The sequence below is a fragment of the Rhinopithecus roxellana genome, chromosome 8 (assembly GCF_007565055.1).
Source record: "Rhinopithecus roxellana isolate Shanxi Qingling chromosome 8, ASM756505v1, whole genome shotgun sequence".
Taxonomy (NCBI): Eukaryota; Metazoa; Chordata; class Mammalia; order Primates; family Cercopithecidae; genus Rhinopithecus; species Rhinopithecus roxellana.
In genome coordinates this window covers 79,624,099-79,648,059 of record NC_044556.1, presented here as the reverse complement: position 1 = coordinate 79,648,059, position 23,961 = coordinate 79,624,099, and the positions used below count along the sequence as shown (strand labels likewise).

At 36.4% G+C, this 23,961-nt stretch overlaps 1 long non-coding RNA gene across 3 annotated transcripts in view; it reads right to left on the bottom strand.

The window, feature by feature from the left end:
* Positions 1-6,363: 6,363 nt before the first annotated feature.
* LOC104673264 overlaps positions 6,364-23,961 on the bottom strand; it is a 62,101-nt gene continuing 44,503 nt past the window's right edge. The window contains exons 2-5 of one of the 3 annotated variants that reach the window (XR_004058948.1): positions 13,113-13,164; positions 9,982-10,095; positions 8,173-8,513; positions 6,364-6,780 (exon numbers count right to left, since the gene is read on the bottom strand). This is a non-coding gene — a long non-coding RNA (uncharacterized LOC104673264). The other 2 variants (XR_749497.2, XR_004058949.1) reach the window with 2 other exon arrangements.

Sequence of the window (23,961 nt, the reverse complement as noted above, 5' to 3'; positions counted from 1 at the left end):
CGAAATTACTGTTTCCCTGTCTCTCACCCTCTCTTTGGACCTCCCTATTCCCTGAGACACAGCAATTTTGAAACTAGGCCAACTAATAGCCCTACGATGGCCTCTGGGTGTTCAAATGAAAGGAAGAGTCACATCTCTTGTCTCTTAACTTTAAATTAAAAGCAAGAAATAATTAATCTAGTAAGGAATTCATGTCAAAAGCCAAAATAGTCAAAAGCCAGGTGTTCAAACAGCCAAATTTTGAACGCAAAGGAAAAGTTATTAAAGGAAATTAAAAGTGCTACTCCAGTGAATGCATGAATGATAAGAAAGCAAAACAGCCTTATTGATGATATGAAGAAAGTTTTATTGGACTGGATAGAAGATCAAACCAGTCACAACATTCCTTTAAGCCAAAACCTAATCCAGAGCAAGTTCATAACTCGATTCCATTCTATAAAGGCTGAGAGAGGTGAGGAAGCAGCAGCAGAAGAGCTTACAGATATAGAGCTTGGTTCATGAGATCAAGAAGTTGTCTCCATAACATAAAAGCTCAAGGTGAAGCAGCAAGTACTGATGTAGAAGCTGCAGCAAGTTATCCAGAAGATCTAGATAAGACTATAAATGAAGGTGGCTACATTAAACAACGAAATTTCAGCACAGATAAAACAATCTTATATTAGAAGAAGATGCCATCTAGGACTTTCATAGCTAGAGAGAAGAAGTCAATGGCTGGCTTCAAACCTTCAAAAGACAGGCTGACTCTCATGAGAGGCAAATGGAGCCAGTGACCTAAGTTGAAATGAATGCTAATTTACCATTGTGAAAACCCTAGGGCCCTTAAGAATTATGTGACGTCTACTCTGCTTGTGCTCTATAAATAAAACAACAAAGTCTGCATGACAGCACATCTGTCTATAGCATGGTTTACTGAATATTTTTAGCCCACTGTTGAGAACTGCTGGTCAGAAAAAAAGATTCCTTTTAAAATATGACTGCTCATTGACAATGCACCTACTCACTCAGGAGCTCTGATGGAGATGTACAAGGAAGTTACAGTGTTGTTTTCATGCCTGCTAACACAACATCCATTCTGCATCCCATGGATCAAGAAGTAATTTTGACTTTTGAGTCTTATTATTTAAGAAACACATAAGGCTATAGCTGCCATAGATAGTGATTTATCTGGTGGATCTGGGCAAAGGAAATTGAAAACCTTCTGGAAAGGACTCACCATTCTAGGTGCCATTAAGAACATTTATGATTCATGGGAGGAGGTCAGAATATCCACATTGATAGGAGTTTGGAAGAGGTTGATTCCAACCCTCATGAATGACTTTGAGGAGTTCAAGGCTTCACTGGAGGAAGTAACTGTAGATGTAGTAGAAATAGCAAAAGAACAAGAATATAAAGTGAAGCCTGAATATGGGACTGAATTGTTGCAATCTCATTATAAAACTTGGATGAGCAGTTGCTTCTTATGAATGGGCAAAGAAAGTCATTTCTTGAGATGAAATCTAATCCTGGTGAAGATGCTGTGAACACTATTGAAATGACAAAGGATTTAGAATATTATATAAACTTAGCTCATAAAGCAGTGACAAGGTTTGAGAGAATTGACTCAAATTTTGAGAGAAGTTCTACTGTGGGTAAAATGGTATCAAAAAAACACTGCATACTACAGATAAATCTTTTGTGAAAGAAGAAGTCAACTGATATGGTAAACTTCACTGTCTTATTTTAAGAAATTGCCGCAGCCACCCCAGTCTTGAACACTCTGATAAGTCAGCAGCCACCAGTATGAAGGCAAGACCCCCCATTAGCAAAAAGATTCACTCCCTGAAGCCTCAGATGATCATTGGCAATTTTTAGCATTAAGTATTTTTAATTAAGTTATGTACTTTTTTAGACAATGCTATTGCACATGTAATAGGCTATAGTATAGTGTAAACATAACTTTCATATGTGCTGAGAAACCAAGAAATATGTGTGACTGGCTTTATGGCAATATTCACTTGATTGCACTTGTCTGGAACCAAATCCACAATATCTTCAAGGTGTGTCTTGAAGGAAGAAATATTATTCCTATTATTTCTGTATTTCTAAATTGCTTAGTTCTGCCTTCACAATTGACCTAAACATATGTAATAAAACTCAAAATAATGTAACCATTAATAATGATATTATGAAAATTCTCATAGTATATAAAGGAACCACTAAGAGGAGGAAGTGTGGCATTGTGGAAAGAGCACAGGCTTTGTAAAGAAAGTTCTGGGGAATACCACCGTTTACTCATTCATTCATTCATAGCACCTATTGCTATTATATGTATTGTTTCATGTGGTATATGTTAGGCACAGAATTTATAATATATTTAGGGATACAGATATGAAAACTACAATTATATAAACAATTTAATTACAAATTTAAATTTGTAAGTAATTTAAAGTAGGAGGATCAGGTACTGCAAACATCTAAATGTAGGCTCTAGCAATTAAACAGCATAAGGTAGATTTATATTTGCTAGTCTTGAAAATCTTTTGCACTTAAAAGTTTAAATACACTATTAAAAAACTGCAAAATAGTATGTGCAGTATGATTAAATTTCACTTAAATAATTGTATCAAAATTTCCAACAATATTATTATATTAAATTCATAGAAAAAAATTGTAGTAATACATTGAATTATTAACAGAAGTTATCTCTGGTATTCCTGTTAAATATATTTATAATGACTTAATTGTTTACACTGAGCGTATATTACTTTCATGCTCAAAAAATAAACAAAAATGCATTTTTGAAATAAAATATAGGAACATACAACTGCAACATCAGTCTGGCCCCTGAACATGTAGAAATGCCCAGCAAAAGCTTTTATTAAACTGGTAAAAAAGGAAATACATTAACAAAGAAATATAATATTCTTCAAAAAAAGAAAGAACGCTTTAGAATATTTTAAGTCAATAAATTATTTCTTGTATAGTACAAATTCAATATTTGATATCCATCATTAAGGATAATTATATTTTTCCATTTAGAAAAGAGGAAGAATAAATCCTGTCTCTTAGTTTTCAGAAACATTGAAAGAATTAAAAATGATTTAGGCTCTCACAAAATAAAAATACATTCAGTATTTATTATGAACAAACTCTGTACTGTGCTATTGGGAAAATTTTGTGAAGAAAGAGTTTATTACCTTGACAAATATGAATTGGGCACCTACTCTGTACCAGGTCTTGGGGGTTCAGATGCAATGCTCTGGAGATTCAAAAACGAAAAGGGCGTAGTCCCTGCCTTCAGAATACCTTTGATTTAGCAATAGAGACAGACACATAAATAGTTTGCTAAATATATTACTGAAAACAATCAGCTAACCATAGATAATTTTTAGATCTAGACAAATCTAATGCACTAGCACATACGCATTCTTCTATGGAGTTGTCACAGAGCCATACACTTTACAATCATGGAAACCAAAGAGCTTGCATGGCTTCCCAAGAAAACAGAATGAACTAGAATGGCAAAACCATGAAAATAGACAAAAGCCAATTTGGGCTATGGAACAAGAAAAAGGAGAAAGATACATTTTGCTCAAATGATATAGTAATCATAAAGTTTGATTATATCTTTATACTTATAAAGTTTGGTAGCTCTTTTGAAAATAGTCACTTTCTGGGCTTTATGTAATAATCCTGAATAGTGAAACAGTTTAGCTGCTGACAATATAAACCATTTTAAGAAAACTTCATCTTATATCTCAGAATAGTTCTGCTTCTCTCTTTTTGTCAGTTTTTCTCGTGGTGACTGTGGTAACAAAAAAAGCCTTAGATCCATAGTGATAAGAGAAAGTGGTTATTTTTCTTTCTTGGCAGTCAATGTGAGGATTTACATTAAGAGTCCACTAATAAGCATTTTTATTAGCATGTAATGAAACTCCTTTGTAATGGTGTTTGGGACAGAACTAGCTCTCACTGAGACATTCACCCATTCATTTGACCAACATTTTTCTCTCACTTACAATATACCAAATAATTATTGGGCACTGGTGGTACGAAACTAGGAAGGCATAGTCCAGGTCCTTGAATGTACACAGAAGCCTGTTGTATAGGCAACAAATTTCCTATGAGCTGGCATTTTATGGTTGGTTAATATTATTAATCATATTTCATTGATCATATAATCATTTCATAATCATTTAATAAATGTGTATGTTCTTTTTTTCTTCTTCTTCTTTTTTGAGACAGAGGCTCTCTCTCGCTGTCACCCAGGCTGAAGTTCAGTGGCGCAATCTCAGCTCACTGCAACCTCCACCTCCCAGGTTCAAGCAATTCTCCTGCCTCAGCCTCCCAGGTAGCTGGGACTACAGGCGTGCACCATCACACCTGACTAATTTTTGTATTTTTTAGTAGAGATGGTATTTTTCAATGTTGGCCAGGCTGGTCTTGAACTCCCGACCTCAAGGGATCTCCCTGCCTCAGCCTCCCAAAGTGCTGGGATTACAGGCTTGAGCCACTGTACCCAGCCTCTATGTTCCTTCTAAGTACCCAGAACTATGCCACACAGAAAACAGTGTGTAAAAACAGACATAGCCTCTCTTCTTAAAGATCATGTAGTTTAGGTGGAATAGAGGGGGCCAGAAATAGTCAGTTTCCTAAATAATTTCCATTCTTCTTTCTTCCCCGCTAAAAGACTAATTCTTGTCTAGGGAGCAATATGTCCAGCCCAGAAAATAAATGATGATTAGTCTAAACTCATGGTTCCCAAACTGTGTGCCCAGCCCTCAAAGGTGTTAAAGTAAACTCACTGGGGAGGCTATAATATATTCAAATTTTCAAGGGAAATAGAGACTCAACCTCTGGCAGACGGCATGCCCACTATTAGCTTTTAGCTTGGGGTGATTCACAGTTTCCACGTTAGACCATGCTACATTTCTTTAGAATATTATGTCACTGCAAAGCTGGGTTTTCAGGAGTTGCTGTGATAAAAAGCAAGCACTGCCTGGCAAGACATAAGGGTGGCATCATCCTATCTGAGTCCAACGTTTGAGAAGTTGTAGGGTGCCCCACAGGTAGATATAGCCTAGTAGTAACTGTGGTTATCTAAGAATGAACAAGGTATTGCTTTTCTTTCAACTTATGTATCGTAGTTCAAATGGTTATTAAATTGTAAATGAAGCTTTTATGTATTTTTTTGGTACCATGAAAAAAATTATTAAGAACCCAAGGGAGCTGTGAACCAAGAAAGTTTGTGAAACTTTGGTCAAAGCCAATCATGTCAATCCTGTTTCCTGCTTCCCCAGCTTCCTTAAATCTAGGGGTAACTATATGCTCAATTATGGCCTAAGCAGAAATCTGCTGCATACAGTTTTCATAATGGTATGCTGCCATAGATAGTGATTCATCTGATGGAATCACTCAGTGGGGCAGGGGAGGAGGGTCTGAGAGAGCATTTGCTTTCCTGATAAGAGAGCAATGGCAAAGACTGGTACTTGTCTTTCAATAGTCCAATTCCTTTAGAATCCTCAAAGTTTCAGCTAAAGGCCACATATTCCAGCCTCCTTTCCTACTACCTGGGACAAACTGCTTACGCTCTGGCCAAAGGTACATGAGCAGAAATGATGCATGGAAATTCTGGGTCATATTCTTAAAAGGAATGGGCATGCCTCTACTTCTTCTCCCTTTTTAAGTAAAGCCCAGAGAATTTAAATAATTAGCCTTAAATACCCACAGCAGAACTGAGATAAGCATGTCAGATCGCCTTATTTCTAAACCACTGCTCTTCTTATATACTACACTCATTCAGGTCTTGGAAATAGCTGTACTGTAATTCTATATTCAATATGCTAACATGATAAGTTCTCTTTGATATGATGGCATGTTGTTGATTCAAAATGATGATGTGAGAAGTTGACATTGTTATGATGATAGACCATAGTGTTTTTGTTAAGAAACAAGATTTAGTTAGTGGGTCATTTGAGTTTCTTAACCTGTATAGCTAAGAACTAACTCGTGGTATGTTTCTTCTTCAAGAGGCAGGTCATGTGAGACTTGGACAGTTCTATGACTAGGAATTGCAGAAAGGTAGAGCATTAGCCATCACTCTGTGAATGAGGGTTTCTATTAGGGTAAGAATGTGAAAAACATTGCTTTTTATGCTATAAGATGCAGGGAGTTCTTGTTTTACTTTACACGAAACAGCTCAAATAAACATGACATATAGAGACATAAAAACAAATGAACACTTAAGGACAGACATAAATGATAAAATTATAAAATAGCAAAAGATTTTATAAACAGATTAGCAAGGACTGAAAAATCACTCCTGAGATAGTTTAATTGGTAACTAGGTTGTTGGGAACTTTGTAAGAAAAACAGTTAAAGGAATTTTAAAACATAATACATTTTTATTTCTTTAAAAATATATGACAAAATTTCTTCTACCATCTGCCATGCTCAGATTTATACCACATTATAAAATTATTTAATTCCCTAAAGTACAAAAAAGAATGGCTGAATCTCCAAAGAGTTGATAAGACTGAAGATATGTATAAGGCATGCTTATGTATGCTATTTCAAAGCCATCTACAGGACTTGAGATAGGAATGTTTAGTGTTTGCAAAGCCATAGTCACTGAGCCAGACTTTGTGGTGATCCAGAGATCCTTCCATTTCACAGACCTGTCCTTAACGGCTTCTCCCAATAAAGATTCACAACTTTATCTGTTGGCTGTGGCAGTATGAGAGGATCTTCCTTCAGTACATATACTACAGCTACATTGGAGTAGCCACCCTTAGGAAGTACCTAGGAGAAAAAATACGGGAAGATGATGATCACTAACATTTTCTGAGAGTTACACTTTTAATATTATTTCCTATTAAAATTAGGTCTCTTATGTCATGTGGATGACTACTTCATGTAACTAATTTTATTTTTACACGCAAGATTGAAAGTGAATGTATGGTGAATTTATCTAACAGCCAGCTGAAAAAACAGGGACATCCTGCCTATATCTGTCTGTATAAGGTAACATATGAAGAAAATACAAATGAGATTCAATGAACTCAATGTAACAGAAAAACAAATATGTGTTTATTAATAATATTAGTGATTGCTTTCTGAAAATGGCTTTTTATAAGTATCTTAATTCTCCTAAGTGTGAAGCAATCCCACTGGAATGAAAAGAAGTTCTGAGTGGAGAATTGAAGAGCAATTCAATAACTGGACTAAATATCAAAGGTACTAAGAAGCTGGAGATCTGATCTACTGAATCCTACCACTAATTTTCTGCTCTGTCTTCTATCCCCATTCTCCTTCCAAACCTGTGAATAGACCTAGACATACTAACACTTCCTACATTTTTTTTGAGTCTCACTTTGTTGCCCAGGTTGGAGTGCTGACTGCAACCTCTGCCTCCCAGGCTCAAGTGATTTTCCTGCCTCAGCCTCCTGAGTTGCTGGGATTACAGGCACATGACACGATGCCCAGCTAATTTTTGTATTTTTAGTGGAGACAGGGTTTCCCCAGGTTGGCCAGGCTGTTCTCAAACTCTTGACCTCAGGTGATCTGCCGGCCTCAGCCTCCCAAAGTGCTGGGATTACAGGCATGAGCCACCATGCCCGGCCATACTAACACTTTCTACATTTTGAAAGAGAAAGAGGACTCCAGAAAATTAGCCTCATTCATTAATTCCAAAAATTTTTGTTTTGTAGCATGTAGTTTGCTGTTTGGTTTTGGTGCCTTTCTTTAGGCTGCTAAAGTGTCATGTACTCTGTGGCATTCAGCATTCAGTGTTTGTCAAGTGATATATAAGATGAATTCATAAATAAAAACCCCTGATCAAAGATTAAAGAAAGAAATAAGAATAGCAAAAAAGACTTCTTTCTTTGTAAACATTTACCCATATTATTAATAATAATATAATTGTTAACCCATAATAAGCACCCAGGGAAACTATAATTGGTATAAAAATAAGAAAATTATATAAACAACTATAAAATATGACAGAATATAGGAAGTGAGAAAGCATTACAAGATTTAATGAGAAATGGGATAGAGGGCTCACTGACTAAAAAGCACTACCCTTCTAGCTGGCTAGGTCAACTCTATCACCATCCTTTCCCTCAAATTCATCAGGGTCTCCAAGCACTCTGTTTCTCCAATTTCTCCCTCTTTTTATTTATCCTCGCCCCTTACTTTAGTTCCAGTACATCTTCAAGCCCATGGGTCATCAATCCTTCTTTTGCTAATATCTCAATTTCCCCTGTTGCATTATTCATGTCACACAGCATCTGGTTTTCCACAGTGACCTTCTCTCAGTTCTTCAAAAGTTCCGTCTTCACTCCCACCTCAGGGCCTTTGCATATGTTGTTCCCTCTGCATAGGACACTCCTTCATGTTCTTGCATTCCCTTAATCCGCTCCCACTTCACTTAGCTGGACTCTTCATTCTTCAGATCTCTGTGTAAACCTCACATCAGGGAAGACATTCTTGACTCCCAGCCTAAGGTGTAGGCTTCTAAACACGCTGCACAGACCCTGGAAAACACATGAAACTTGAAATTAGTTATCAACACCACTTTTGTGTTGGATTATAACCTCCATTAGAGTGGGTAATAACTCTGCCCTAGTTATTACTAAATCCTCAGCACTGGTTTATCGCTTGATGTATACCAGGCATTTGATAAACATCTGTGCCATAAATGAAACAGTGAAAGCAGAGGGAGACCCCACACATTCAGCTGGGATGATCAAGGAAGGATTTATGGAGGAGGAGGAGGCCTGTGCGATACGCTTTGGGCAATGTACACAGTAGTGACAAGCAGTGGGAATAATTGGTGCTGAGGCCTGGAGACAAGCAAGTCAGTGGATGCTCAGGGAAGAGTGTAAGGTACATTTTGGCTGTAAAGGATGGACCATTAAGGAGAGTAAAGGAATATATTGGGCTGGAAAAGAAGGTAAGCATAATATGGGGAAGGCAGGCCTGTTTTGGAAATCAATACTTAATTTTGTAGCTGATGCAGAGACAATGAAGGAATACAGTTCACAGGTCAAGCAAAAGAGGAAAGAGAATGTATACAGAAAACTTATTCTTGAACACACAGTGATACTACAGGCAAGAAAAAACAGCAAAAGCCTAAAATGGACTGCTGACTGCATGAAATAAACAGAAAAGAAAAGAAGTGATAGAAAGAATTACATGTTTAGGATGGATTGTATAAAGAGTAAAATATTTAACTAAAATATTTGGGGGGAGGCAGGAAAAGAGATAAACCAGCATGCCTCTTGAGGTTCCTGTAAGAGTAATTAGAAAGAATGGAATAATCTAGATGTATACATGGTGAGGGAAAGAAAATAATCAGTTTATTTTGTAACACTATTGTACTAGATTTTTAACATTTTATCTAGAATATAGTAATATTGGGGTAAACACTGTAAATATGTGGCTGAAGATCAATGCAGAATTTCTGCTCTAATGAGATATTATATTTACATTTCTGGTCATTTCCTTAGTCTGTTCACATGCTTGTGTAATATAAAAGTATGTTTTTAAAAAAAGACTGCTTCAAGCCATGAATAAACAATGTGTGTTTTCCTGGATAAATAATTGTACAGAAAATTTGAGGCAATAATCACCAACCCACTTAACCCCCTCCTCCAACTTAAAAGTATTTTTATATTAAAACAAACAGAAATGTATTGTGGAAGAGAATACAAGATTCACATGGATTTTTAGAGAACACTCAAATTCCAAGAGATTTTGTACTTGGCAAACTGCTTTAGGGTCTACCTTCCTTGCCTCAATCTCTTACCCTTCAGTTCAAGTTTATTTTGCTAAGAAAATTATCTAAATAGCCTGTCCACATCTATATTGCTGGCAAGTGGCAGAGCAAAAATTTTAAATCAGATCTCTCCAGAGCCTGTACTCTAAACCACTATAGTAGACACTATCCAATAATTTAATGGTCTTTTCATTTTAGTTAACATTATATTTAGCATTACTTACCAAGTAAATGACAACATAAGGCCAAATGCAGGCCGCAGGTATTTTTCAATAATGGATTAGCAGGGGCTCCAAGAATACAACCAGAGCAAGTGATTATTCACAGTGCTTGAGAGGCTGAAGATGGGATTATTGCAGAGAGAAAAAGGTTACACTGTTGTTTCCTTAGTCCACTACTCACAAATTAAATGGTTATGTTACATATTCTTTTAAGACACAAACCATCCTCCAAACTTTTCAAAAACAGAGAGCCTACATCATTTTCCTGTTCAAAACCTTGAAAGCACAGTTTAGAAAGTCCTTCACAATCCGGCTCTAAACTACCCTCCAGCAACTAATTCCCATAGAATCTCAGCTCCAAATACATCAGACTATTTATTAATTAATTAGTTAATATAATTAAAAGTCTTCCTGAAAAGGCAACCTTAAGGTAAAGACTTCAGGATAAGAAAGAGTTGTATAGATTAAAGGAATGAAACAGGGTTGGGAGAAAGAGAATTCCCTGCAAGAACATGCAGAAACAATATCCCATAGGAAGAGAGAGCGAGGCCACTGACAAAAGTTCATTCAGGGAAGATGGTAGGGGTGAAGCTGCAAAGGCAGGTAGGCAGAAGCCAGAAAGAGCACTTTGCAAGGCCCATGCTCCAGTGGGCTTTCCTTCTAGGGAAACGGAAAATCAACGAAAGGTTTTAAGAAAGGAGCGGCATGCTCAGATCAGATCTGTGCTTAAGAAAGTTCACTCTAGATACCCCTTGGAAATCATATTAACACACATTGTGTACCACCATTACTACTTCCAGATGTATGCCCTCCACTGACTTTTTCGGGTAAATGTGGAAACTGACTAAGGGGTTTACCTAAGAAAACTGGTTTTGCACTCTCCGGTTTCAAAATATGAAATAATGAAAAGCACAAAGGCTTTCCTCTTAAAATCTCAGAGTGCATGTTAGGGTATTTTTTAAACTTTGGTAACCGTAAGAAGCAAATTACTTTAGAGTACTCCATTTTAAAAACGTTGCATAATACATGAAATGTGATATTACAGCATTACCGACCCACTTTATAATATTTTTAAAAATGTACTTATTTAAATACAGAAATATGATCAATGAATACAGAATTATATAATCACCAGGAGAACTTACTAGAGTTTTCATAATGGTCTCTTGGCTCTTCTTCTGCTGATATTGGCGCCAAAGAAATTAGGTTATAACTATTGTTTCTTTTTGTGGCTGAAGAGACATTTCCAAGTACAGAATGAATGGAGTTCATTCAGAAGCCTTGCAAATGGGCTGTGGCCCCTTTTTAAATGCATAATAGGCCCAGCAAGGATATTTAGGACAAAATCAAGTTTTACTTTTAACCAGTTGACAATCTTCACATTTTAAAGGAGCTCCACGCGCTAGATTTACTTAGGCTTATCTGTTCTTTCATCGCAATTTCTATAGAAGAATATTAAGGATGCCAGAGAGTCACCCATTTAGGGAAGGCAGATAGTTTTTTTCTAAATAACAAGATAAATCATATGTTGCTTAAAACCTAAATTACAGAGAACATAGGAATTTCCAGTAGACTAAACTTATCACAGTGACATGAAACAATATTTGAGGAAAAAAAAAAGGGAATAAAAGAGCTTAGTGGAGAAGCAAGTCACTGGGAAAGGGAAAAAGCTTAAAAGTCATGCATATTTAAAGAAAACTAATGTTTTGTCATTGTTTCAGCCACATCTGAATACATTAGAGTTTAATGTACTTAAAAAAAAATTTTAAAGGCAAAACATACAACAGTTGGGAGACAAAGTGGTTGTAACCCACTTCCTCCACACCCTCTTGACACTTAACATTGATACTTTGTGCGGTCTTTGGCTTATGCAGTATCCTGTCTCATTATGACTGGACTATTAAGAATCAAGTAACTGTCCTTGGGCGTGGTGACAGGTGCCTGAAGTCCCAGCTATTCAGGAGGCTGGGACTGGAGAATCCCTTGAGCTCAGGGACTCGAACCTAGTCTGGACAACATAGTGAGACCCCCTGTCTCTAGAAAACAAATAACAGCCAAAAAAAACCGAGACCTAAACACACAAAAGAATCCAAAATCAAATAACGGTCATCAACAATACAATATCCAACTGTAGTTCCTTTTTTTTTTTTTTTAAACGCACAGAACAACCTTCTGAAGGTGCCAAATTTAAAGATGGTAAAGTAACAGAGAAGTAAACTGTAACCTAATGCTATGGCTTCAGAATAACCCAGTCAAAAGATTTTCAACATGAAAGGAAAGGAATTTAAATTAGTTGCCCTCGAGTTCAATTTTGAAAGATTCTGTATTTTTTTTCCTACTTTGGCAAGGGAACAAATATATTCCTAGATCAGTCCAGGGGTGTAGCTCTTCTTCTCAAAGTAATTTGCAGGTTGGACTACAAAGGAGATACAGTAACCCAGTGAAAATAGAAGCAAGACAGGTTCTTGGCATCTGCTTATGCTGCTGCCTGTATTTCTGCCCACACTGGCTCAGGCCAAACAGTGCAGCATCCAGTGGATGGCTAAGGGACCTGTGTCCTCCACACTTCGCTCACCAGCAGGGAGTCATTATTACTCCTTCACATTGGGTACTTTTGAAGCACTTGATAGAAGCTCTTCTTAATGGAAATATTGAGGATTAAAGAACAATTCTGAGACTGAATCATTCTGTAGGGAAAAAAACACAACTGTCTAAGTCAGGGGAAACTATCTCTGACAGAAGTTTTGCTAAAAGAGAAGACAGCTCCTCTTTTCTACCTGCTTCTCAAGGGCTAAAGGCTGCAGAGAGATATTGCTAATTGATTCCTTCATGTTTTCATTCGGCAAATATTTATCAAACATATCTAGAGCCATATTTTATAAGTATTGTTTAGTTACTGTGTGTATATTCTAAGCATTTTATTATATAATAATATATACTGTCGAAGTAATAGTATTTACCTCACTGGATTGCGAAGAGTATCTAACTCAGTGAGTTGTGAGATAATAAATATAAAGTGCTCATGAACCATAATCCTGGTGCATTGCCATTGCTCAGTAAATGGTCATTCATATTATTGCTGTTACAGAAGCTGCTGATGTAAAGCTTTATTTCTTGGTCCAGAAAGAAGTTACCTTTAATGGAGATATCCAAGGCTAAATAGTAACACTGACATTTGAATAGGATCTGGAAAAAAAAAGAGAAATTTTTGACTCAGAGGGATTTATAAGGTTTTGAACCACCCTAAAACTTAAGATTTCTTGTATGCTGTGGCATTTCTGAAGTTTGTGAAGAGATCTGCACTTTCAAGAATTTAGGCTTCGATGTTGAATTAGGAAATTTGAATCCTGGCTCCATTACTTTTTATTTCTATACTTTAGCTCTCTTATGTGTAAAATGAGGCTAATAATTCTACCTATCCCTCAGAGCTTTTGAGAGAACAATACATGTAAATGCTTAAAATAGTGATTGGTAGTTAGCTAGACATATCTCAGATCACTAATATCATGATCACCAAATGGCAGAATTGATAAATGGGATTTGTGTCTTGTTGCCTCAGATTATCTTTGATTTTCTGTACTCTTTGATGTCTAAGATAATTTTGATTCCTATTATTCTATAGCTAAATATTCTAACATGAAGCAATGACTATCCTTTCTGTTTATAAACTGGAAGGATATCTTACAACACAATATTGAAGGAAAATAACCACACATTGGTAGGTTCAAGGAAAAGAAGAAGAGGAGAAACCATTAGGAAATGAAGCCACCTTGTCCATCTTAGGGGATGCTCACTCCTATCCTTCATTTTGCTTCTTTCAGCTCTGTTTTCCCTGCTTCTCCACTGTGCCTCCAGTCTTAGTCTACATGGTATTTAAGCCAAAGGTCACTCATAACATTTGTTTGTTTGTTTGGCCTCTAAATTTACATTCTTGAGAGACTCCTGGTGGCTTAGTTTGCCCTCTAATAGATTGCTATGGTAACACTTGTTTCCGTTTGTCTACCACTCTCCCTGCATCCTCTTAACTCCAATTTCTGATTTAAAAAAAAAAAAAAAAAAGGAACCACCTATTTCCTGAGCACAGAGTTACATTATTGAATCCAGTTGGCTTACACAGATCCTTAGAATTTGAGTCTTAATTGGAGGTGCCTTGGGGTGCTCTGGGTCAAAGAGTTCATGAGTTCTCAATGCTCGAGTCCCCAGAATTGTCCTGGTTTCTAACCTCCTGAAGCTTGCTTGTTCAGTGATACCTTCGATTCTGTGAGCTACTCTAATAATTCTTGTGTTTAAGATAGTCTCTGTTGCATACGTACCATTCTGCTTTTTGCAACCAAAAAACAAACAAACAAACAAACAAACAAACAAACAAACAAATAAAACCTATGTGGCTGAGTTCCCTTGGGGGAATTTAATCAGCTGTGGTCAAGTAGGGGCTTATTCAAGACAAATTAATCTGGAGGAGATGTTAAGGGTGGTGATTTGATATATCCATAACAGGGGAAAATGGTGGTTATAAGAAAAGAATCAGACTTGTACCTACATCTACTACAGTCTTAGCAGAATAGAACAAACCCCATTTAATTAAATTCCATTTAAGTCAATAGGCATTATAATTAGGCATTCGCTAGACAAGCACTCAGGGGATATTTAGATGGGTAAGGCTAAAATTTCGCTCTCAAGTAATGGCTAGTCTGGGGGAAGACTACATGTACACATATAAGTATAATACAAGGCAAGATATGCTGACTACTGTGATAAGATAAAAACATGGAGGAAAGAACAATTAATTTGGGTTATGGCATTAGCCAAACAGGTCAGCCTACTGAAAGATTCAAATAGCATGTTGCAAGTCACCAATACAAAGGAGAGAAGGAGCCCTTTTAAAGAGTTGTGGCATTTTCAGATCTTGAGTAACATACAAATGGAGAAAGACTCCTCAGGTTTGTAGGCACTTCAGAAATATTGCTTTCTCACTTTTTACCTCATTTAAGTACAGGTCTAAGTAAAGGTCTGTAGAGGCAAAAATCCTTTCTTACCAATAAGTGAGTCCTTCCCTAACCCTAGTCTTGGGCTGGTAGGAAGTATCCCTATTCAGTGTCCCATTTCCTCACCAAGGTTGTTTTCCATTCCTGAGTTAGTTCAACAAGGGGAAAATCTGGATTAATGGCCCCCATGTCTTTGAAGTGAAGAAATGTACATCATTTTTCTCAGATCTTAAATCTGGTGACTCAGCACAAATTCTAGCCTCGCATGTATCCCTCAATCAGACTGAGTATCCATTGCATGAACAATGACCCACGGACACCAGTGTAACCCCTGCCTCCTCACCTCCTGCACTGGCCCTGCAGAACTAAGATTCTGCCTTTTATGTAGCCCTTTTGCCTGAGACCAAGTTATCCTAATTCTTGGCAGTCTTCTCTCTGGTTATGACAGTGGAGTCTCTACCATGTGTTTTAAATCCTACTTCAACAAGCAATTCTGTTAGAACCTGACTAATAGCGTCCTTACAATTGAGTAGGTGTTGGCAAACTTCTTTAAAGAGCCAGATTAGCATATATTCTAGGCTTTGAGGGCCAGAAGGTTTCTGTCACAAGTGTTCTGGTATTTTAAGTCCTAAAGCAGCCATAGACCACACTTAAATGAATGGGTGGAGCTGTATTCTAATAAAACTTCACTTATAAAAAGAGGCAATGATTTGGTCCTTGAGTATAGTTTGAAGACCCCCTACTTTTGAGCATCACTGTTCATGCATTCAGAATTCCTTATTACCATGACCCATCTATTTGTGAGAAAGCTCACCTTAATCTTTCCCAATCCTTCTTTATTTGCAAAGGCATAGGCTTGCCCATCTCACAGTTAACAATATTCAAGATGTCCATGTACCTTACTTCAGTTCCTGGTATACTCCAGAGCCCACGTGAACATTTATGTGTACTCTATCATTCCATCTAGAGCCAAAGTAAAAAAAAGAGAAGCCAGAAGTAGTGGCATGTATATAGTTATCAGCAGTTTGAGGAGGAAAAAAAAAGAAAATAACCTAGCCTAAAAGAAGTAGCTGTTGCTTCTGGAACAAGAGGAAAGGAGAAAAGTTATAAGACAACAATCTGTTATATTCTGCAGGGAGCAGAGATACCTTGGCCAAAAGTAAAGAAAATTGTAACTCTTTAGACAATGAGAAGAAAACTGAGGTTCATAAAAGTTAAATGAGAGTTCCACATAGGCCTATTAAGGAATTCCTGCTAATTATATTCATCTTGAAGCAAAGGTAGAAGATGTATTGCAATATCCCAAATTGGAAATCTAAATATATTTTCTGAATAAAGTTGTTAAATAGAGTGATTTTTAAAAATGTAGTAGTAGGTTTAATAGGAATTTGTAAGTGGCACAAACCACAGTAATAACTGCTATTTAGTTAAGTGACAGTGTATTGGACTTTTTTTTTTTCCTGATTTTACCATCTAATATTCATTCCCCTTTCTTTTGGTAATACTATCAACAATTTTCTTTGGACAACCATGCTTCCTGTGCCTTCGGTCCCCCTGCTTTGGATTGAGCTGAAACTATCCCATTCCAGGGACAGGCATGTGATCTAACAAACTATTGAACCCCCCTGAATTTACAGTTGTTTTAGGAATAGAAACGTGCAAGTTTGTCTCATCAAAGTGAGGCCAAGACTTCCATAGGTATTTCTGGGGAGAGTTGCTCTTTTTTATGTTATATTAGACACTGGCAAGATGTGTAAGTTTAGAGTTGCTAAAGGATGACATTAGGAAATAACTTCTTTGACAGTTAAAGCAAGTATTAAGAAAAACAGGCTGGAGAAATGCAGAGCCAAGTCCTGAGAATATTGTTTGAACCCTTAATATTTCAGTAATGAGTTATTTTTTTTAGCGAATTTCTTTTATCATTCCCTTTCTCCTTCCATTATTCTCTCCTTCCATCCCTCCCTCTTTCCTTCCCTTTTATCCCTGCAACTGAGAGTTGTAAAAGAAAGTAAAATAACACAACTTATTTTATGTGAGTATATATAGCTTTCCTTTAACTCACAAAACAATCCTATGAGTGATTATAATTACTCGGTCAACTGAGGAATTGTACAGTATGCCGCTGGTCATGCTATGCATAGTATGCGATTCCTCAGTTGACTTCAAAGCTACGATTCAACCTCAGGCCAGTATGACTCAAAGCAGGTGATCCTCACTATACTCCCTGCCCTCAGGTAAAAAGGCTTCTAAGGGAACTAAGCTTCTAGGTCTCAACAATTCATATCTACTTTAATTTAGGGGCCATCTCTATACTAGGGGCATAATGTGATGACAATAGATCGACTTTGGCCAGTGATGTGAAAATAAATGTACTTTTGAAAATGCAGTGACTCCTTGACAGGTGCCCTTTAGAATACTGGTGAATGGCTGTTATAGACAAGTCATTTCTGAAAGGTATTATTATAAGGCAAACTGCATTTTCCACTTTTATCCCATACCTAATGTCAGGGATATGTTCTAAGAGAAAACTTGTATTCTCATTCATTCTGCAACAAACATTTAAAGACATTTAGAGCTCACCAGGCATTGGAGAAATGTATTGGGCTGCCTAGAACAAAAACTTAGACCAACATTTGCATGTTTCCATCCCAGAAACGCTTGTAGGCCCAGGGTGGTTCAATATTTTGATTGTCCAAACCTGAATCATCTACCTATCCCTGGAATTAGGGATGGTTTCGGTTCAATCCAAAGGACAGGAAGGCCATTTTAGATTGATAAGCCATCTTATGTTCCCGGTATCTGTCTGAAATAATTATATCCTGAGAGTTCTCACAGTGTGAAGCTTTCTTCTACATGTAAAATTTCACAGGGAACCATGTTTTTCAAACAAAGGCATAAGAACCTGAGAGACAGTACAGAATATGATTAACAGGGCTGGCACTGAAGTTCAAGTCCAATCTCTTCTCAGCTGCATGACCTTGAGAGAGTTTTATTTAACGTCTCTGTGCTTCTTCATTTTCCTTGTCTGTAAAATGGGAATGATAATAATCGTACCATTATTTGTTAGTTCCCCATCCTCCCCTAAGTTTCTCAACTAAATGAACTATTGAGTTGCTATCTAGTTTTTAATTTGAATATTAATAGATTATATTCACTTATATTGTGAATAACTGAACATGTTTCACTTATTTCTCTTATCTCTGTCACAATCTTTTATGCATACATGCAAATATGCTACATAAATTAGCTCTAAAAATGAGCAACTTGTAATACATGCCCAGCATTGTAATGTAAGTTAAGTGATATTTTATTAGGGAGCAACTAAAGATTTTTATCATATAAAATAAATAAGGAAATTTATCAAGATAGTTTTCATCATAAAATATATTTTTAAATACCTTTCTTCCCAAATTTTCTATTAAATTTGACCTAGTCATATGATTTACATAAATTATATTAGGAAAACTGAAGCTAATTATCTGAAACCATTTAAAGTATGACTATTTCAGAACAATAATATGAGTATCATTTAAACAATGTTATAGTATGCACACACATATCTGTCTTTCTATCTAGCTTAGGGGTGGGAGGATAGACTGAGGCAACAGGGAAATCTCTCAAGTTAGTTTAGAAGTCAGAGAAATTTCCCTTTCCCTTTTCATCAGAAAAAAATAGAACAGATCATTGGAATCTATTTCAAACAAATAAAAACTTTCCTAGTGTTTCTGAAATGCAAAGGCTAAAGTGTCTAAATTGTCACACAGAAAACCATATGACTCAGATTCCTAACACAGTTTTATGAATGAAGAGCTGAACCACTTTGTTATATACAAAGGACTAGATAAATGCCAGAGAAATGCTATACTCCTGGGGATTAATTCTTTTATTACTATTTAACTAAGTTGTCCTAATGATTTATCAGTTCAAATGTGATATTAAATGCTATATTATATGTTGCTCCATACTTGATTTTAAATGAATCAAATGCTTAATTACAGTATTTGGATTTTTTTTGTTATTTTCAAAGGCTTTTTAAGGTTTTTATATACTTGATAGTAAGCTGAACACTTAGGTTAGCTTCAGTTACACAATTGTAAGATTTTTACTATACAAATATTCTTTTAGAATTGAAATTTATACCAACTTTTGCATGTTTTCATCTCTTAAACAATTGTAGGTACAGGGAAGGGGGGTTCAATATTTTTATTGTTCAAACCTAGATCACATACACACCCCTGAAATCAGAGTACACACAGCTGATGTTCAGAGTGTAGACAGCTGTCTAAACAATAAGAACTCTATGTATCAGGACAGGTGCTGTTATTACCCTCCAAATCTACAACACAAGTGTTGATTTATAAAAGATTTGGAGGGATAAGGTTTAAACATTAAAACAACAAACAAATATCCCAGTAAAACAAAGCTGAAAATTTCAATTCATTCCTTACCCAAGAATCAACTATTCAATGAAAAATTTCAAGAAAAGTATAGGGGTTGTCCACTGCTTTGGAAGTATTTTGATAACACATAATAATATCCAACTGTGGAAATTTATCACAGCTACCTAAGAAGCTCAAGGTACCACTTCAAAGCATTACCAAGAATCACCTAGCATATTTCCAAAACCTGAAGAATCAACTTAATTTACAAATTGTTAGACTATGAGTTTCTTCGAGACATGGACCACGTTTCTACTCATGGTTTGCTGGTACCTTGCACACATTAGGCACTGAGTATGTGAAGGAGCATGGCAGACTGAAGTCCTACACCTACCAGAAGAAAGACCACACACCCTTGTAGTCACATAGCTCCAACCTATTGGCCTAAAATCAATGGCCGGATGATCAAAAGCAGTGGTTCCCAATTGGGGATGATTTTATCCTCCAGGGATATTTGGCAATGTCTAGAGTCATTTTTGAATGTCAGAGCTGTGCAGGGGTGCTGTCATTTAGTAGGTAGAGGCCAGGGATGCTGCCAAACATCCTACAGCACACTGGACAGCCCACACAACAAATAATTATCTGGCTGGAGATGTCAGTAGAGCTGAGGTTCAGAAACCCTGATCTAAAAGTTAATTGAATATTTGGCTGGGCACAGTGGCTCATGCCTGTAATCCCAGCAACTTGGGAGGTCAAAGTGGGTGGATCACTTGAGGTTATGAGTTTGAGACTAGCCTGGCCAACATGGTGAAACCCCATCTCTACTAAAAATACAAAAATTAGCCAGGCATGGTGGTGCACGCCTGTAGTTCCACCTACTCAGGAGGCTGAGGCACGAGAATCACTTGAACCCGGGAGGCAGAGGTTGCAGGGAGCCGAATCATGCCACTGCACTCCAGCCTGGGTGACAGAGTGAGACTCTATCTCAAAAATAAATAAATAGATAAATAAATAAATAAAATAAAATAAAAGTTAACTGAATATTCATAATGGCATCAGACAGTCAGACAGAGTGGAACTCGCTAAAATATACCTTAAGTTTAAAAAGTTTCATTGCAAGATTCAGTACTCATCCTCCAAAGGAGAAAAGCTGCTGGAATGAAAATGTGGAAGTAGAATGAAAAGCCTTCCATTTTCTCTCAATGAACACAATTTTTCATACATTTTCATGTTTATCACCACACGTGATATTCAGGAACTGTGGAAGAACATAAGTGATAATGATAGGTTGATACATAAGGAGTCTCATGTCACCTAGAAAGTAGATTGAATTTTGTTAATGAGACATTTAAAGAGGTCAAATATGGAAGGGCTAGATTTGTATTCAATATCTAGCATAAGAATAGTGAAACAGGAAAGGTAAAGGTGATAATGGTAAAGGAGGCAGTTAACATCTTTTGTGTCCCCTCAATCTGCCAGATACAACACTACAACACCTTATGTGTATTCTCATTTGACTGGTAAGATCTATCAATCTCAGAAGTTAAGTGTTCCAGAAAGTATACGATTTGATCATTTCTATAAAAATTGTACTATAATTTCCATTTTACAAGTCTCACTCCTCCACTAGACTGGGGCCTTCTGGAGGGTAGGTTCCAGAAGGAACCTACCCTCCAGAAGGCCCCAGTCTAGTGGAGTGGGACTCGTAAAACAGACTGATAAAGTAGAAGTCCTAATGATGTCTTATTTATCATTAGGAATTATTCATCATTAGGACTTATTCATTATTAGGACTCCTACTATACCACGAAATAGGCCTTTCATTAGAGATTCTTTAAGTGAATATGAGTAACACTGTGCAACAAAACAAAAATCTAGGGAAAACCATCTAAAGTCCTTCAAATTCTAAGGAGAAGAGAGGTTATCATAAGTCTAGTCTGTGAGTTCTTCCATGAGGAAGATACTTCATTATCTCTGTATTCACAGCTACTAGTGAAGAGTCTAACACACAGCAATTAATGAGAATATTTTAACTTGAACTTGGGACTGTAAATATTTTCAAAAGTGTTTCCAAGAAAGGGAAATGTGATCCTCTCCTTTACATGGATCTTGACTCAGCAAATAGTTACTTCTTTTTCTCACGTGTACTTGTTTACAACTCTGTGTGGTTCCTGCCATTTACTGCTCAGTTCTGATAATAACAATGAATGGCACTCAGACAAGGTCAAAGGGAGGCAACATTTTGCTTGAGCGATTTCTTTATTCAGCTATATATTATACGTGAGTGTGGATGCAGAGTGGGTTACAGAAGTAATGACAAATACTCCTTCCTTAATTCTAACACAGAGATCTACAGCTGCCTTATTAGATTATTGCCTTATCTGGGGAACCATCCTTGGTGCTGCAGTGGATACTGTGGAAAAAGGAGGAAGCAAAGAAGTGAAAACAAGATAGATGTGCCAAGTCAGGAACTACATTACAATTTTGAGTATATTATTCAGATACCACCATGAATCAATACTCCCGATGTTTTATTAACGAAGACTTACATCTCTTCCCTTTTATAGCCACTCAAAAAAGATCTCACTAAACTTCAAAAATCAAGCATATTGGCATAATAACAGCAACTATTAAGAATTTGCTTGCTATTTTTTTGACTTAGAAAAGATGTTTTCTTCATTAGCTTCATGAACTAATATTTATGAAGTACTCTCATGTATTGTACATGCATATCTGTCATATACTACTCTGAGAAAGTTAGGGAAGTTTCTACCCTGTGAGGTTTTTTGTGTGTCTTGCAGGGAATGAAGGAGAGTTAAAAAAAGGTCATATTCTCTCCCTCTCAACTGTCATAATCAAAAATACTATAGCAGGGCACAGTGGCAAGTGCCTGTAGTCCCAGCTACTCGGGAGGCTGAGGCTGGAGGATCATTTGAGCCCAGGAGTTCAAGACCAGCCTGGGCAACACAGTGAGACCCTGTCTCTAAAATATAATATATATATATTATATTACTGTATATATATATATATTACTGTAACTTAACAATAGCATAGATCTGACCAAACCAAATGATGAATATACAGAATATGGAGTGGGTGAGTAAACATAAAATATCACTTTCACAATTCTTTTTAACACAAATGATTTCTAAATTTACCAATTCTAAGATGAAAAGAAAAATGTCCCTTAGATAAGCTCTGGTCACCTAGGGTCAGTTTCCAACAACAGATTCCTTCTCAGTATACTACCCAATAGTGGGAAGACCCCAAAGTGGACAGCCGGAGAGCTGCAACACATGCAAAACACTTGCAACCCTTCTTGTTTTCTTATTTTTCCTGTTTTCGTTGGCAGAAGTTTTTCCCTGCTCAAAGCAGAGTGGCAAATGAAAGCAGCTGCCCAAAGTGGAGGAATTTCAAAGACCAGAGAAGAAAGAGAAAGGAGGTGGGGGTCAAATGAGGAAAACAACTGAAGACAACACCAAGACTTTTGGCAACTCTGCCTTGTATGAAAGTCTAAAGCGGAAAACACATTTGTGGACAGATGGACTGATGGCAGCTTTGGGCAAAGCAATACAGCAATATGCTTTCAAGTGACTTAACAACTGAGTATTATATTTTTAAACAGACTTGAAAACTTATAACAATCCCAAAGCAAGAAATATTTCTAAATATTTTCCTCTGAACTTCTGATGGTCACTTTTTTGGTTCCTGTCATATATTTGTTCATGTTTCTGAATCATGCTACAGATGAAAATCTTTAAATAACTTTAAATAAAGTTATTGCATGAGTTTCCTTGGCTTTCATTACTTAAAGATTATCAGGAAAATACAGGTGTAGTTATTTTGGAGTCTGACTTCAATAGGTACATTTAGAAGAATCGTGTATATTTAGCATTTATTTTTTAACTACAAGGTTTAGTGCTTCATTAGATATTAAAATTTAATCTTGAAATTCTTACAAAAGGATTATAGTTAAAATAGTCATTGCAATTAATTATTTTATTTTTATTGAGAAATTAAAGAAGTAAAATAAATACAACTTATGGGACATTTCAGAATACATTTTTTAAATGTTTTAAAAATACATAAATACCCTACTGTATTTTAGGATTTTTAGAAATATTTTATGCAAAATTAATTTACTTATATTTCAATGCTAACATATAAATTCTGGAATTTACAATTCCAAAACAGACTGAAAAACCCACTGGAGTGCAAAGATTCTGGAAGACAACTTGTTTGAATATATTTTTGCAAGTTCAAGTAACTACACTTTAAGACAAAGCTTTTCTATTGCCCTAGCTTCTTTAAAAAATATATTTACAAGTGAGAATGACTGGAAAATGGGACCTAAAAATGTTTGCTGTATCTAGAAATTTCATAAACGTAACTGTAGAGCAGTAAACACTTTTTACAGACTGACCGCCAACTCCAGAAGCCTTTTCTTTCAGTCAACACTTTCCCACCGTGAGAACCATTTCTCATTAACAACCAAATTGTTTTCCAATGCTGTGCTATAAGGGGTTTCCTTAGAAACCATTTGGTAAAAGACTGTGGCTTTCTTCCATAGAAATCTCAAGCAGTGAAAAGGCAGATTTTCTGGCATAAATCAAACCCAA